This window comes from Eleginops maclovinus, chromosome 9 (assembly GCF_036324505.1).
Source record: "Eleginops maclovinus isolate JMC-PN-2008 ecotype Puerto Natales chromosome 9, JC_Emac_rtc_rv5, whole genome shotgun sequence".
Lineage (NCBI taxonomy): Eukaryota > Metazoa > Chordata > Actinopteri > Perciformes > Eleginopidae > Eleginops > Eleginops maclovinus.
In genome coordinates, this window is record NC_086357.1 from 248,001 (window position 1) to 261,479 (window position 13,479).

The 13,479-nt window shown below is 43.7% G+C and overlaps 1 protein-coding gene across 1 annotated transcript in view; it reads right to left on the reverse strand.

Annotated features, from left to right (window-relative positions):
* Window positions 1-10,688, reverse strand: part of rab3b (RAB3B, member RAS oncogene family) — a 105,119-nt gene extending 94,431 nt beyond the window's left edge. The window contains exon 1 of the mRNA XM_063891777.1: window positions 10,402-10,688. The gene's annotated coding sequence lies outside the window, so the exon portion shown is untranslated. The remainder of the gene's footprint in view (window positions 1-10,401) is intronic.
* Window positions 10,689-13,479: the final 2,791 nt, after the last annotated feature.

Genomic DNA, 13,479 nt, shown 5'->3' on the forward strand with positions numbered 1-13,479 from the left:
TCACCAACTGCCTCACTGACATAAAGTCCTGGATGCAGAACAACTTCCTCAAACTGAACTTTGATAAATCTGACATGGTCATCACCAGTCTCAAATCCCTCACCAAAAACAATAACAACCTATCCCTCACCATCGACAATACCACGCTGACTGCATCCCCTCACATCTGCAACCTTGGAGTCATTTTCGACAGCAACCTCTCCTTTGAAAACCATATCGAGCACCAAAACTGTTTTCCTTCCATCTCAAAAATATATCCCGTCTTCGCCCATCACTCTCCTTCTTTGCTGCCAAAACCCTGATCCATGCCTTCATCTTATCCAGACTAGACTACAGCAGCAGCATCCTCTGTGGTACACCATCCAGACTCCTCAATAACTTCAGTACATCCTGAACTCAGCCGCCCGTCTCCTCACCCACACCCGCTCCTGTGACCACATCACCCCTGTCCTGCAGAACCTTCAGTGGCTCCCCGTCCCACAACGCATCCACATCAAGATCACTCTCCTCACCCACAAAGCCCTCCATCATCAGGCCCCCTCCTACCTATAGACCTGCTCCAACACCACACACTTCTTCCCGCAGCCTCCGTTCGTCAGACGCAAACCTCCTCTCACAAACCTCCGGACCTGGGGGACAGAGCCTTCTCTGTCGCTGCCCCCTTCCTCTGGAACTCACTCCCCAAAAACATCTGTGACTGCCCCGACCTCACAATGTTTAAATCTCAAATCAAAACTCACCTTTTCAAAACTGCTTTCAAACTGTAAATTAATGGCGTTTTTTAAATATATTAAGTGTGTTTTTATAAATTTTACCTCTGTAAAGTGTCTTAGAGTTTTTAGAAAAGCGCTCTAAATAAAATGGAATATTATTATTATTCATGTACAGTAGGTTACTGGGCCATGCTGAGGCTGCACTACCATGTTATTAATAACAAGCAGCAATGTAATGTTACGGTATCAAATATTATTCAGCCCAGTTAAACAGGGCATGAGTTTATTATCTACATATATTCTTAAATTTCAGCATGTACTGCCAGATAGAAATAAAATAATTAAAATAAAATAAAAATATATTGCACACCTTGTCACTTCATAATGTTAGAGGTTTCATTATAGCTGTATTGTGTTTCATATATAGGCCTTTTAAATATTTACATTATCTCTATTGTAATTTACCAGATTTTGATCTTTTGTCTGCTTTTTGTGATTTTGTGACGGTGATGGATACATATTGGATTGGCCATGAGCCTCCAATGCGCCTATCATAAGTTGTTAGTAGCCTTAAGCGCCTACACAGTTGTTATGCTACGCAACACATCGCCCTTCAGCTGCAATCAACTACATTTAGCATTTAAAATGCCTTGCCATACTTTTGTGGGTATTTTGGTGAAAGTAACTCAAAAGTAATGCAAAAGTAGTGTAACGCATTACAGTTCAGAGACAGTTATAATGTTATGGAACTTAAAAAAAGACAGTAATATGTACTGTATTACATTTTGGAAGTAACTTGCCCAACACTGATTGTATATGATTTTTCATGTATTTAGTTTACTTCTTCTGCATTACTTGCACATTGGTCTTGCATCATAATCTTGCACTTTTTTTATTTCTACTCTCTATGTCTGGTTACTCCGCATATGACATTAAATCTTTCATTTTGAATCTTTGAAGGTTATCTTATGTTAGCAAGTTAGTCAAACTCAGTTAAAGTTTTACATGCATTTGGAGGGCAATAACGTTGAAATGTTAACTGAGACTGAGCAGGCATACCACTGCCGGAGTTATTATCAACTCAGCTAACTGAAAGCCTAAAAGCTAGCCAAACTAAAGCTGAAAGCAACTGTAATGTTGCAGCTTGTAACTATAAGCATACCTCGACACTTTGACACTTGAACATATTTCGGCATGTCAATCTTTCTACACAATTTTAGGTGTAGTTGGTGAGCATAGAACCCACAACCACAGTTTTGACTTGTTATCGTTAGCTAGGAACTATGCCTAGGCTAGCACTGGGTTTGCAAGTCAACTTCAACAACAGCTCCACACCTAAATCCATAGTAGTAGCTACATAGTTTGTTTCATACATGACAAATTCACAATTAATGAAGCTCATTACAGGTTGTGAAATTGAATAGCCAGATTTTTGAAATTCTCTTTTTATTCACTTTATACGAACAAGGTTATGGGTGTGCACCTCAATGAATCTTAAACTAGGGTGGCATAGGAAAAAAAAGTAATTGAAAAATGTGTGAAAAATGATTTGCCTCAAGGTATCCACACACGAGGAATTGGTATAGTGTTTCTTTCGGGCTGGAGTAATGACAAACTTATGAGACTTTTCTAACAAAACTCTCCCCGTTGAGTTGAACTTGATGTTTTCCATTGGACCTCACAACACAAATTCTCCCAATCTTCTTCCTTCAGAACTAATTTTACTTCCATTTCACTTTTTTATTTTATTGTATAAATAGCAAGTTACCTATTGTCTGTTGTAAACCCCTATACATTTTTAGATCACTTTCTGGTTTGAAGATCGGCATCCCATCTTCCAGGCACAACGATGGATCATACGCACCCCATCCTAACCTCTTACAGCCTCTTCAAGTGATTTTGAACTACCACTCTATTTCACAACTTAAGTGACATACAGATCCATGGGTTTCCCAGTTTGTTTAGTTTATTCATCAAGACTTTATCCCCAATTGCAACTTGAATGGGAAATTCCTCTGATACAACTCTTAATCTTCTTCTATCTATGTACTTTGGATTGCACCGACATATTAACGCTCTCAATTCAGCAGCAATAAAGTTATTTTTTAAACATGGGAGTGCGACCTCACCTTTGTTTTTTGGCAGTAGTAAACTCTGATATTTGAATCTTGGGCTTCGTCCCTGCCAAATGTGCCTTGAGATATGTTTATCCAACTCCTGAAATTTTTGGTCATATAGTTCTAGTGAAAGGGACTGGAAAAGACACAACAGTATCGGCAAAATAACCATTTTGACAGTTTCAAAGCAACAACTAAAATGGAGAAAAGCGAATAGCCAGATTGACATTAACACTACAAATTATTCTGAGCAGGCGCAGCGGCAGCAAGAGACATTATTAGCTCAGCTAAGCTACTCCATCTAGTTTTACCCTTGCACACCATAAAATCTATCCAGGACACTACAGGAGAGGGCATCCAAAAGCATGATAGGGTGTCTTTAACAAGAAATTTGAGGTACTTTTCTTGAGTTTTTTATGTAATGCTACTTCATAGTTATATTTTGTTAACACAAAACAAATTATGAGTCATTTTCAAGTAACATTAAGACTCATAAAAGACTCAAATACACTCACTCTTTAATCAATTATACTTAAAGGTCCCCTATTATGCAAAATGCACTTTTTGATATCTTCTATACATAAATATGTATTATAACTTTCAGGAGGACAGGTGTCTCTTTGACCAGCTGTTGGTTCCCAAAAAGGGCCAGAAGGTGGTGGAGATGAGGAGGGCCAGCTAACTTTTAGCGACGTGTGAAAGCAGCCAGCTGTCACTCACACAGTATAACTTTAAGTCTATGAATATTATAATACTAATAAATACAAATGAATATATATAAATCATCCACCGTGTATGTAGTGGAGAGTTAAAGGTAACTCAGTGTTGGCACTAGTTCTCTAGTTTATCACTAGGTTCACCCCCGTGTGTCGGCCAGAACACCACTTAAGGCCAAAGGTCCAGTGTCCAGAAATGAGGAGCTGAGATGATACTTGACCTTCTTTATTATGTCCTTTAATGGTTTGGATGTTTGTATATGTGTGGTCTTCCTACAAAGAAATGAACACAATACCTGAATACAAAGTTAACTATACATACTTAAACAATAAACATAGAGGCAGCCGATGCTCTTATTCTGAAACGCCACAGACATGGTACTTCTGGTAATCGGGTTAGCGAAACAATAGGTCTAAAACTTTGCGGTAAACTATAAATATCTCACACGTAAACTCACAAACATTCATCCACATGAACTACAGCTTAACACCTTAATAATAATTATTAAGGCACAACATAAACAGTACTGTGGACAACACTCACCGTCATTTACGCACACTAACACAACAAAACCTTCCCGCAACTACTTGTAATGGCCACCGTCTAACCTAGTGCCACGTCACACAAAACACGTGAGCTAGCCCCTCCTCCCCTCATCATCTACACCCAACAACTGAAAATACTGAACATCAATACAACTTTGGAGCCTTTTCTACAGCCGCCCCCAAATGTAATAATACATTTGCTCATCAATAAAGGCAACAAAGTGCTCACGTCGGCAGACCTTATATGTCCGTCGCTGCTTGGATGTGTCTCGACAACTGTCCCTATGGGCCATAGGGCCCTTGGAAGGTGCGGATCAGCGATCATCACCACGCAGTCCTCTGTGATGTCAACAGGTGTAGCTTGCCACTTCTGACGAGCTTGCAGACTTGGCAAGTAGAGCCGCTCTAGCCCAGAAGTGGTCAGCCAGAACTTGGGAGTGTTTCCAACGACAGCGGCTTATGAGCTCGCTCTCCGGATAGACTACCTGGGGTAGTGAACCATCAGGCTGCCCCATCAGAAGAACATTAGGAGTCACCGGATCGGGATCGCTGGCATCTGCAGACACATAACCCAAGGGCTTACTGTTGAGGATCCCCTCCACCTCAGTGAAAACAGTGCTAAGCACTTCTTCTGGGACAGGTTGAGCACCGACAGTGACATACAGGGCGCTCCTAACAGAGCGTATCTCTCTCTCCCACACTCCACCGAAATGGGGAGCTGCTGGGGGGTTAAAGTGGAAGGCAATCTTCTGTGGTGCAAGAATCTGTTGTAGGTTGGGAGCCATTGCCTTGAAGGCCTCTCTTAGTTCTCGCTCACCTCCTTTGAAGTTTGTCCCCTGGTCTGAAAACAGCTCTGCAGGCATACCTCTTCGGGCGATAAACCGTCGAATGGCCATCAGGAAGGCATTGGAACTAATGCTGGTAAGGAGGTCCAAGTGGACAGCCCTGCTGGTGAGGCACTTGAAGATGATTCCCAACCTCTTCTCCAAGCGTCTTCCCAGCTTGACCTCGAAAGGCCCAAAGCAGTCCATCCCTGTAGAAAAGAAGGGAGGCTTGAATAGGCGCAGACGGGCTGCCGGAAGGTCAGCCATCTTGGTTACTGCTGGTCTGGCCCTCCATCGCTGACAGTCAGCACAGGTGTGCTGGTAGCGCCGAACTGCCTCACGTCCTCTCAAGATCCAGAATGAGCTCCGTAGCTCAGCGAACACCCACTCTGGACCGGGATGGTGTAGACGGCTGTCGAAGTCTTGGATCAGAAGTTTAGTCATCCAATGACCTGGGTCTAGGATGATAGGATGGAGTGCTGTCACCTCCACGTCCTCTGCTCGACGTAGTCTCCACTCTCATCTAACTCCGGAGACAGAGTGAGGAGTCGACTGCTTCTAGGAACCGGCTTACCAGCTTTGAGTAGGCTGTACTGTTGTTGGAAGCTATCCCTCTGAGCCCTTTGGAGGGTCAACCGCTCTGCCTGGTAGAAGTGTTCAGCAGTAGGTGGGTCGTTAGACCCAGCCGCCCCGTGCAGCTCCCGCACTGTCTCTTCCAGCAACTCCTTCCCGGAGTTAGGACAACTTGGGTCTGCAGAAGGCTGACTCGATGCTACTACGGCGAGCCCACAGAATGTAGACTTGCGAAGCTCTGAGGCATTTTCTGTTTGGTGGACAGCTGGATCATCTGGCCACAAGTCTGGACTCAGCAGGAGGAAGGGAGGTCCCTGGTTCCATCTGTTTATCTCTATGAGCTCCTTAAGCTTCTTACCCCGTATCACATCGTCTGCTGGGTTCCTCGCGGTATCAACATACCTCCAGGTGTGCCTGTCAGTCAGCTCCTGTATCTCAGCCACGCGGGTGCCGACAAAGACCTTGAATCGGCAGGACTCGGACTTCAACCATGTTAACACTGTTGTGGAATCAGACCACAAGATGATCTGGTCAACATTGATGGTAAGTTCCCTTAGCAGCACCGGCGACAGCTGTGCACCAGTGAGTGCTGCACAGAGTTCCAGTCTGGGCATGAAGTGGAACCGCTTAGGAGTGACTCTCGAGTGGGCCATCAGAAATGGTACACACCATGTCTGTCAGTGGTTCGAAGGTACGCCACCGAGCCGTAAGCTTCTTCAGAGGCGTCGCAGAATATGTGTACCTCTCTCTGTAGAGCAGAGATGTCCACTTGCTTAGGTAGGTATGGCCGGGGCAGGCTGACCTGAGGCAGGAACTGTAGTTCTTCCTCCCAGACTTTCCACTGCTGTAGAAACTCTTGAGGTAGCAGAGGGTCATCCCATCCACGATGTTTATCCCAGAGGTGCCTGACGAGTATTTCTGCCCTGGTTGTGTAGGGTAAGATGAACCCTAAAGGGTCATACTGACTTGCCAGCACTTTGTAGATGTTGCGCATTGTGATCTCCCCATGATCGACAGGACGATGCTTGTAGCCCAGAACATCCCTTTGGAAGAGCCAGCTCAGCCCTAGAGTGGATTCTGGGGCATCTGTGTTGTTCTGAGCCAGCCATAGCTCAACACTAGTAGAGCGACTCTCTTCTGGTAGGTGACTGATGACCTGTGGTTCATTACTGGCCCATTGACGCAGCTCGAAACCTGCAGAAGCTAGGATGGCTCGTAACTTGTCGACCAGGTGCCTCGCCTCAGAAATGATGGGGACGCTCTGTAGGCAGTTGTCTACATAAAAGCATTTCTCGACTGAGCTCCTCACCTCTTCATCTGACTGACTATGGTCTGTGACGTGGTGCTCTAAAGCAAACGTAGCACAGCAGGGGCTACACATCATTCCAAAGGGCAACACTTGCCACTCGTATACAGCAGGTGACTCTTGACTGCTGTCACGCTAAACAAATCTGAGCAGGGCTCAATCTTCTGGGAGGCAGACCTGGTGGAACATGCCCTTGATGTCTCCACTGATTGCTACTGCATACTCTCGGAAGCGTAGCAGGACTCCAAGGAGTGATGCTCCTAAGGTAGGCCCAGGCAACAGATAGTCATTGAAGTTTTGCCCTCGATACTGAAAGGAGCAGTTGAACACATGTCTGTTCTTGCCATTATGGCTTACCAAGTGGTGAGGAATGTACTACGTTTCACGACCCTTCCTCTACTGGTATTCCAGGGTCACACTTGAATACAATACCTCAGTTGTGGGCCTCATGCTATGATTCTCCGAGGTTAATGCTGAGGCTGCTTTAGGTGGCCTTGAGCTCACATCATGCAGCACCTGGAGATGTTTCCCTTGACAGAGGCTGCATGTCTTCTTTAAGTTGCACTGAGCTGCCTGGTGCGGCCGTGCACAGCACCAACACCGCTTATTATTTTTTGTCCATATCCTTATCTTATTCTTATCTGTCAGCTGATCTTTAGTCAGCTTGGTTACTGCTGTACATTGACTGAGGTAGTGGTCCTCATTATTACAGTACGGACAGTATGGCTTTCTCTTGTTCCCTTTGAATGAGTTACCTGGAACATGAGCCTCTGGTTTAATGCGAGTGTCCTTGGCACCATGGAGCACAGTGGTGTGGTGCTTGCCCTGCCGTCCCTCAGGTCTGGATGATGACTCCTTCGATCCCTCCATGGTCGACTGTCCTTCTGAGTCCTGGCACCAGGACTCGTATTTCAATCACTCTGAGAGATCTGTAAGGTTGTGAGTCTTTGAGCCCTGACGGAACATACAGCGGCGAAAATCTGCTCTCTGTTCAGGTGGTAGCTTACTCAGCAGACGGGCTACATGTGAACCACACTGTAGTTCCACTTCTCCCTCAGACCCTATGGTTCTCAGCATTCCCACTAATGACTGGATCTGAAGAGCAAACTTCTCAAATGCAGCAACATCTCCCTGCTTAATATCCGGAGAGTCCATTACAGCAGCAATGCACTTCAGCGCTATCTGATGGGGTTGACCAAACTTATCGTTAAGGGCAGCCATAGTGTCTGAGAAGGGTGTAGGAAAGTTCAGGTAAGCGTCTGCTATTAACCTGGCTTCTTCTAGTTGCACCAACACCTGATACTTGAACATCTCTGTTGCAACTGGCGGTAAGAGGTTCTCCAAGTAGATCTTGAGCCTTGCAAACTCACTTGGGTCCCGGCTTGAGAAGTTGCGGATTGTTGGGCGTGGCCCATGATAACCTGGCTCTGGTATGAGGGCGGGTCTGGAGGGCAGTGGCTATGTCCATGACCTATGTGAAGGAGGCTGCGGCAGAGGAACTGGGTTACTGCTAGGCGCACTCCTGTGACCACCATACACTGCTTGGTACTTGGGCTCAGTTGGAGAAAAACTGGGTGGTCGTGGTGACGGCTGAGCCGACAGGTACCAGGGAGGTGGATAATCCACATGGCTCTCCCTTGGCCACTAAGCAGGAAGGGCACCTATTGCTGAGTGATGTACTTGTTGCTGACCCACAAACCGCTGATTAACTGGAGCTGGAACTACTTCTTCCTTTGGTGGAAGCTCATTTAGACTCGCGTTGAGGTGATGAGGTATGGAATACTCACCAGGTAGCAGCTCTCAACTTACTGGATCAGGTGATGGTGGTGGTGCAGGCCAATCATCCTCATCCTCACGATCAGGTTCACCTACAAAGGGTGGTGGGGGCTGCATCACTGTTAGGTCTGACTTGTTGTTAGGTAGTGATGGAGTTTGTAGGTTACGGACCGTATCCACTAACTGTCTCATTTCTGCTCGCAGTGCTCTGAGTTCTTCTAGATCTGATGACATACGTCGCTGTGTCTGCTGAAGTAGAAGCCTTTCCTGACGAATATGCTCTAGCTCGGCTCTATCATCCTGCTGCGAATGTCTGGTGTGCAGCGCTGGAGACAGGGGAGTATATAGGCCTCATACTCAGCAGTTCCATCTCTGAGGTAAGTAGTAGTTCTAAGTAAGTAGTTCTCTAGTTTATCACTAGGTTCACCCCCGTGTGTCGGCCAGAACACCACTTAAGGCCAAAGGTCCACTGTCCAGAAATGAGGAGCTGAGATGATACTTGACCTTCTTTATTATGTCCTTTAATGGTTTGGATGTTTGTATATGTGTGGTCTTCCTACAAAGAAATGAACACAATACCTGAATGCAAAGTTAACTATACATACTTAAACAATAAACATAGAGGCAGCCGATGCTCTTATTCTGAAACGCCACAGACATGCTACTTCCGGTAATCGGGTTAGCGAAACAATAGGTCTAAAACTTAGCGGTAAACTATAAATATCTCACACGTAACCTCACAAACATTCGTCCACATGAACTACAGAACAACATAAACAGTACTGTGGACAACACTCACCGTCATTTACGCACACTAACACAACAAAACCTTCCCGCAACTACTTGTAATGGCCACCGTCTGACCTAGTGCCACGTCACACAAAACACGTGAGCTAGCCCCTCCTCCCCTCGTCATTTACACCCAACAACTGAAAATACTGAACATCAACACAACTTTGGAGTCTTTTCTACAGTGTAGTTGCAATATGTGGTTGAATTATCTAGAGAGACCAACACTGTTTTTGTTTCCTTTAAGTAAGCAGGTTTTATATGGGGGTCTATAGGATTAACTCGCTTTTGGAGCCATTATAAAATATGTTGTGCATTTTTCATAGGGAGGTAACAATATAGACTACTACAGCAGATAAATAAATCTTCATGAGGCAAAACAGAGACTCACCTCCTTCGAGAGAGCCACAATGAGAATGTTATGGGATAATATTGGAACATTGTGTTACTATTATCAACATTTAACAGCATAAAAGGTAATATATTCATAGTCAGTTTAGAAACTGATGTAAGTAGTCCAGACAACATAGCATTAATAATATTAATTAGGTATAATTTAGGTGCAGGTGCCAATTTATGCATGATAAGGGAACATTGTGTTAATATTATGCTTAGCTTAATATAAGAAATGCTAAACCATCAGAAAGCTTACAGTTTGTCGAGGGGCACAGAACATGCTGCTGGAAATGTTAAACAATTCACAAAATGCAACCTAAATGGCTAAAGACAGCTAAAGAAAATATAGACACAAAGACATTTGAATGCAGCAGTTGCGGATAAAGAAAAAAACATTACTGGAAAGACTGCCCTGCCCTGTAGGAGATTCAAATGTGCATTTCACGCGAGGAAACAGACGCGTAATTCAGCTCAGTTATCGACGTTTCAGATTCGTGTGTGTGTGTGTGTGTGTGTGTGTGTGTGTGTGTGTGTGTGTGTGTGTGTGTGTGTGTGTGTGTGTGTGTGTGTGTGTGTGTGTGTGTGTGTGTATTAAACCAGTGTTGAATGGTGTTGTGTTACAGTTTTTTTCTGGGTGTCTCTTACCTCTGTTTGCTCTGCAGCCGATGGAAGCAGCTTGCTCCCCAATAATATTAATAACAATAACAATAAAATCGCTTAAATGTATCCTCAACAGACACAACAACAACGCTGATACACGGACCCTCTGTGCAGGAACACCGACTGCTTCGTTTGCAATGATCAGAGTGATTTATGTGAAAATGCCTGTAAACGCCTCCTCTCCGCTGCACGCAGTTTCTTTTTACGCACGGCTTCACGCTGACAAACTGCGTTAATTCGAGGTGGAGCAATGCGATGTGGGAATATTTAAGGCGTCGGCTGCCTGTCACCACCTTCAGCCTTAAAATAATCACCATCGGCTTCTCTGTGAATGTAACATTTTTTCTTCAAGCTGTGTGCAGGCAGCTTCTCCGCCCTATCACACGGTACAGTGCAGACGACATGATTTGCATGCTGTGACTCATAATTCATAATGTGAGGTGTGTAATTGTTTCAGCATCAATAAAAAGAAGAGAGAAAAAAAACATCTCCCTATTTCTTCTGCAACAACAAAAATGAAAAAAAACATACAGGTGTGCGTGTGTCATTAACTTTACAGATACAGTCAAAAGACAATAAGTGAAATAGTAGTGTAGTCAGTTAATCATTAAGTGATTAAGATAAATGTGTCACCCTTTATTGATTTTTGATGTCATTATTTATGTAAAATAACGGTTATATCATGGCAAATGTAAAGATTTGCTGCTTTCCCCTTAAATAATGTAAATAACTGAAGGCTTGGGCTTGGATTGAAAAAAACATCCTTTTTATAGTGCGACTTTTTGCTTTGGGTAATTGTAACGGCCATCATCACTATGTTTACAAACCACATTATATCAGGATTAATAATAATTAATACAAATGCTCAGTTAATAAGAACCAACAAAAACAACATCATGAGCACAGAGCAATTGTGTCCAGCAGGTGGCGCTATCACTCTGCTTTTCCCTTATAACGGACTTTTAGTATCAGCAATTCAATCATTCATCTTCAGAGATACTTATTATTGATTTATTAATAGCTTGAGAGGTTGCCAAATAAAGTACAACTTTTACATCTAGTTTGCAATTATAAGATGGTCTTAAATATTGTCAATATGTAGTTTTAAAACATTTGTTTTCAAAGCTGCACAATCTCCAATTACTTGTGATTTGAACTTGTGCAAAACCACATTGCAAAAGACTGAGTTATTTAAAATACATTAGAATAAATAATAATTGTTATGGAGATAGCAGAATTGAATGCAGCCTTCAGAAGATTCAGAATTTTGACTGCCAAGCAGGTGCTGATGCATCTGCATAGCTTTAATAGACATACTGTATAGTTATGTACAGGGTTGGAAGGGTTACTTTAAAAATGTATTCCGTTACAATTACTCATTACCTGTTAAAAAATGTAGTCAGCAACCTAATCTAAGTATCACAATATTAAAGTAACGTAACCTGATTACTTTCCGTTACTTTTGGATTACCTCAATACTTGTGAATAAATTAATGGATTGAGCCGAATATAATGTTTTATGTTCGTTGTTTAATTGTGGGTCCAGCTATTCCTTCCTTTGTTACGATTATCGTTTGTCAGATTAATAGCGGGAATAATACGCATATAAAGTAAATGTACTTTGTTAAGTATGCTATTCACACTTTACACTTGACACTCAAACTTCAATTAACTGCCATAAACTTATTCCGGTCTGGGGCTAGTGTTGTTACCAAACACCATTCCGGTCACAAGCATTACCACTTATCGTCCCAAAATATTTTTCACGTAAGTAGTACAAGTTAGCTAACGTTAGCTAATGTTAGAAATAATCAATATATTGAAACGGAACATTAAAAGATAATTCACTGTTTCTGGACGGATCATATTTGTCCAATTCCGGTAGTATTACCGGATGTTGTTTTTAGCCTCAGATAGCATATAGCTAATATTGTATTGTATACTGTATATGAGTAGAGGGAGAAGGATGCGTGGAGTTACATACTAAACCGCCACTTTACACTGTTGAATGAGGAGGTATGGACAGATGCATATATTACGTATAACAGATGTATATGGCAGATATGTAAAATATATATAAGTGTGTACTATAAACAGATGTGAGTAGACATTCACAGAACTCGGGAGTTCAGCAGTCTTATAGCCTGTGGTATAAAACTGTCTCTGAGTCTGGTGGTCTTGGTCCGGATGCTGCGGTACCGTCTGCCGGACGGCAGCAGACAGAACAGATTGTTGCTGGGGTGATGGGGGTCCTTTAATATCCTACCGGCCTTCTTCCTACACCGCTGGGTGTAGAGGTCTCCATGGATGGCAGCTCCGTCCTGGTGATGTGCTGAGCAGTTTTCACCACCCTCTGTAGAGTCTTACGGTTGAGGGCGGTGCAACTGCCATACCAGGCGGTGATGCAGCCAGTCAGGATACTCTCGATGGTGCACCTATAGAAGTTGCAGAGTGTCCTGGAGTCCATGTTGAACTTTCGCAGCCTGCAGAGGAAGAAGAGCCGCTGTCGAGTCGTCTTGGATATGACTCTGGTGTGATGTGTCCATCTCAGGTCCTCACTGATGTTTACCCCGAGGAACCTGAAGCTGCTGACTCTCTCCACAGGAGTCCCGTCGATGGTGATGGGTGTGTGTGCCTCTCTCTGCCTCTTCCTGTAGTCCACAATCAGCTCCTTTGTTTTGCTGACGTTGAGATGGAGGTTGTTGTCCTGGCACCAAGATGTCAGGGCTCTGACCTACTCTCAGTACGCCATCTCTTCGCCGTCTGTGATCAGGCCGATGACGGTCATGTCGTCAGCAAACTTGATGATGGTGTTGGAGCTGTGTGTGGCCATGCAGTCGTGCATGAACAGGGAATAGACCCAATTGTTCCTGTGTGAGTTTTGTGAATGGGGAAACATCTTGGTGAGCCCAAATGGTGTTATCATGTAAATTAACTTTGATGTTTTCACACACAGAGAGGAGACTCAGGAGTCATCTGTCTGTAAGCATTAAACAAGAGAGGAGAAACAGTTTAAAGAACAGGGATTACTTATAAGAAAGTGCTGTTAAAAAGAAGTTTAGC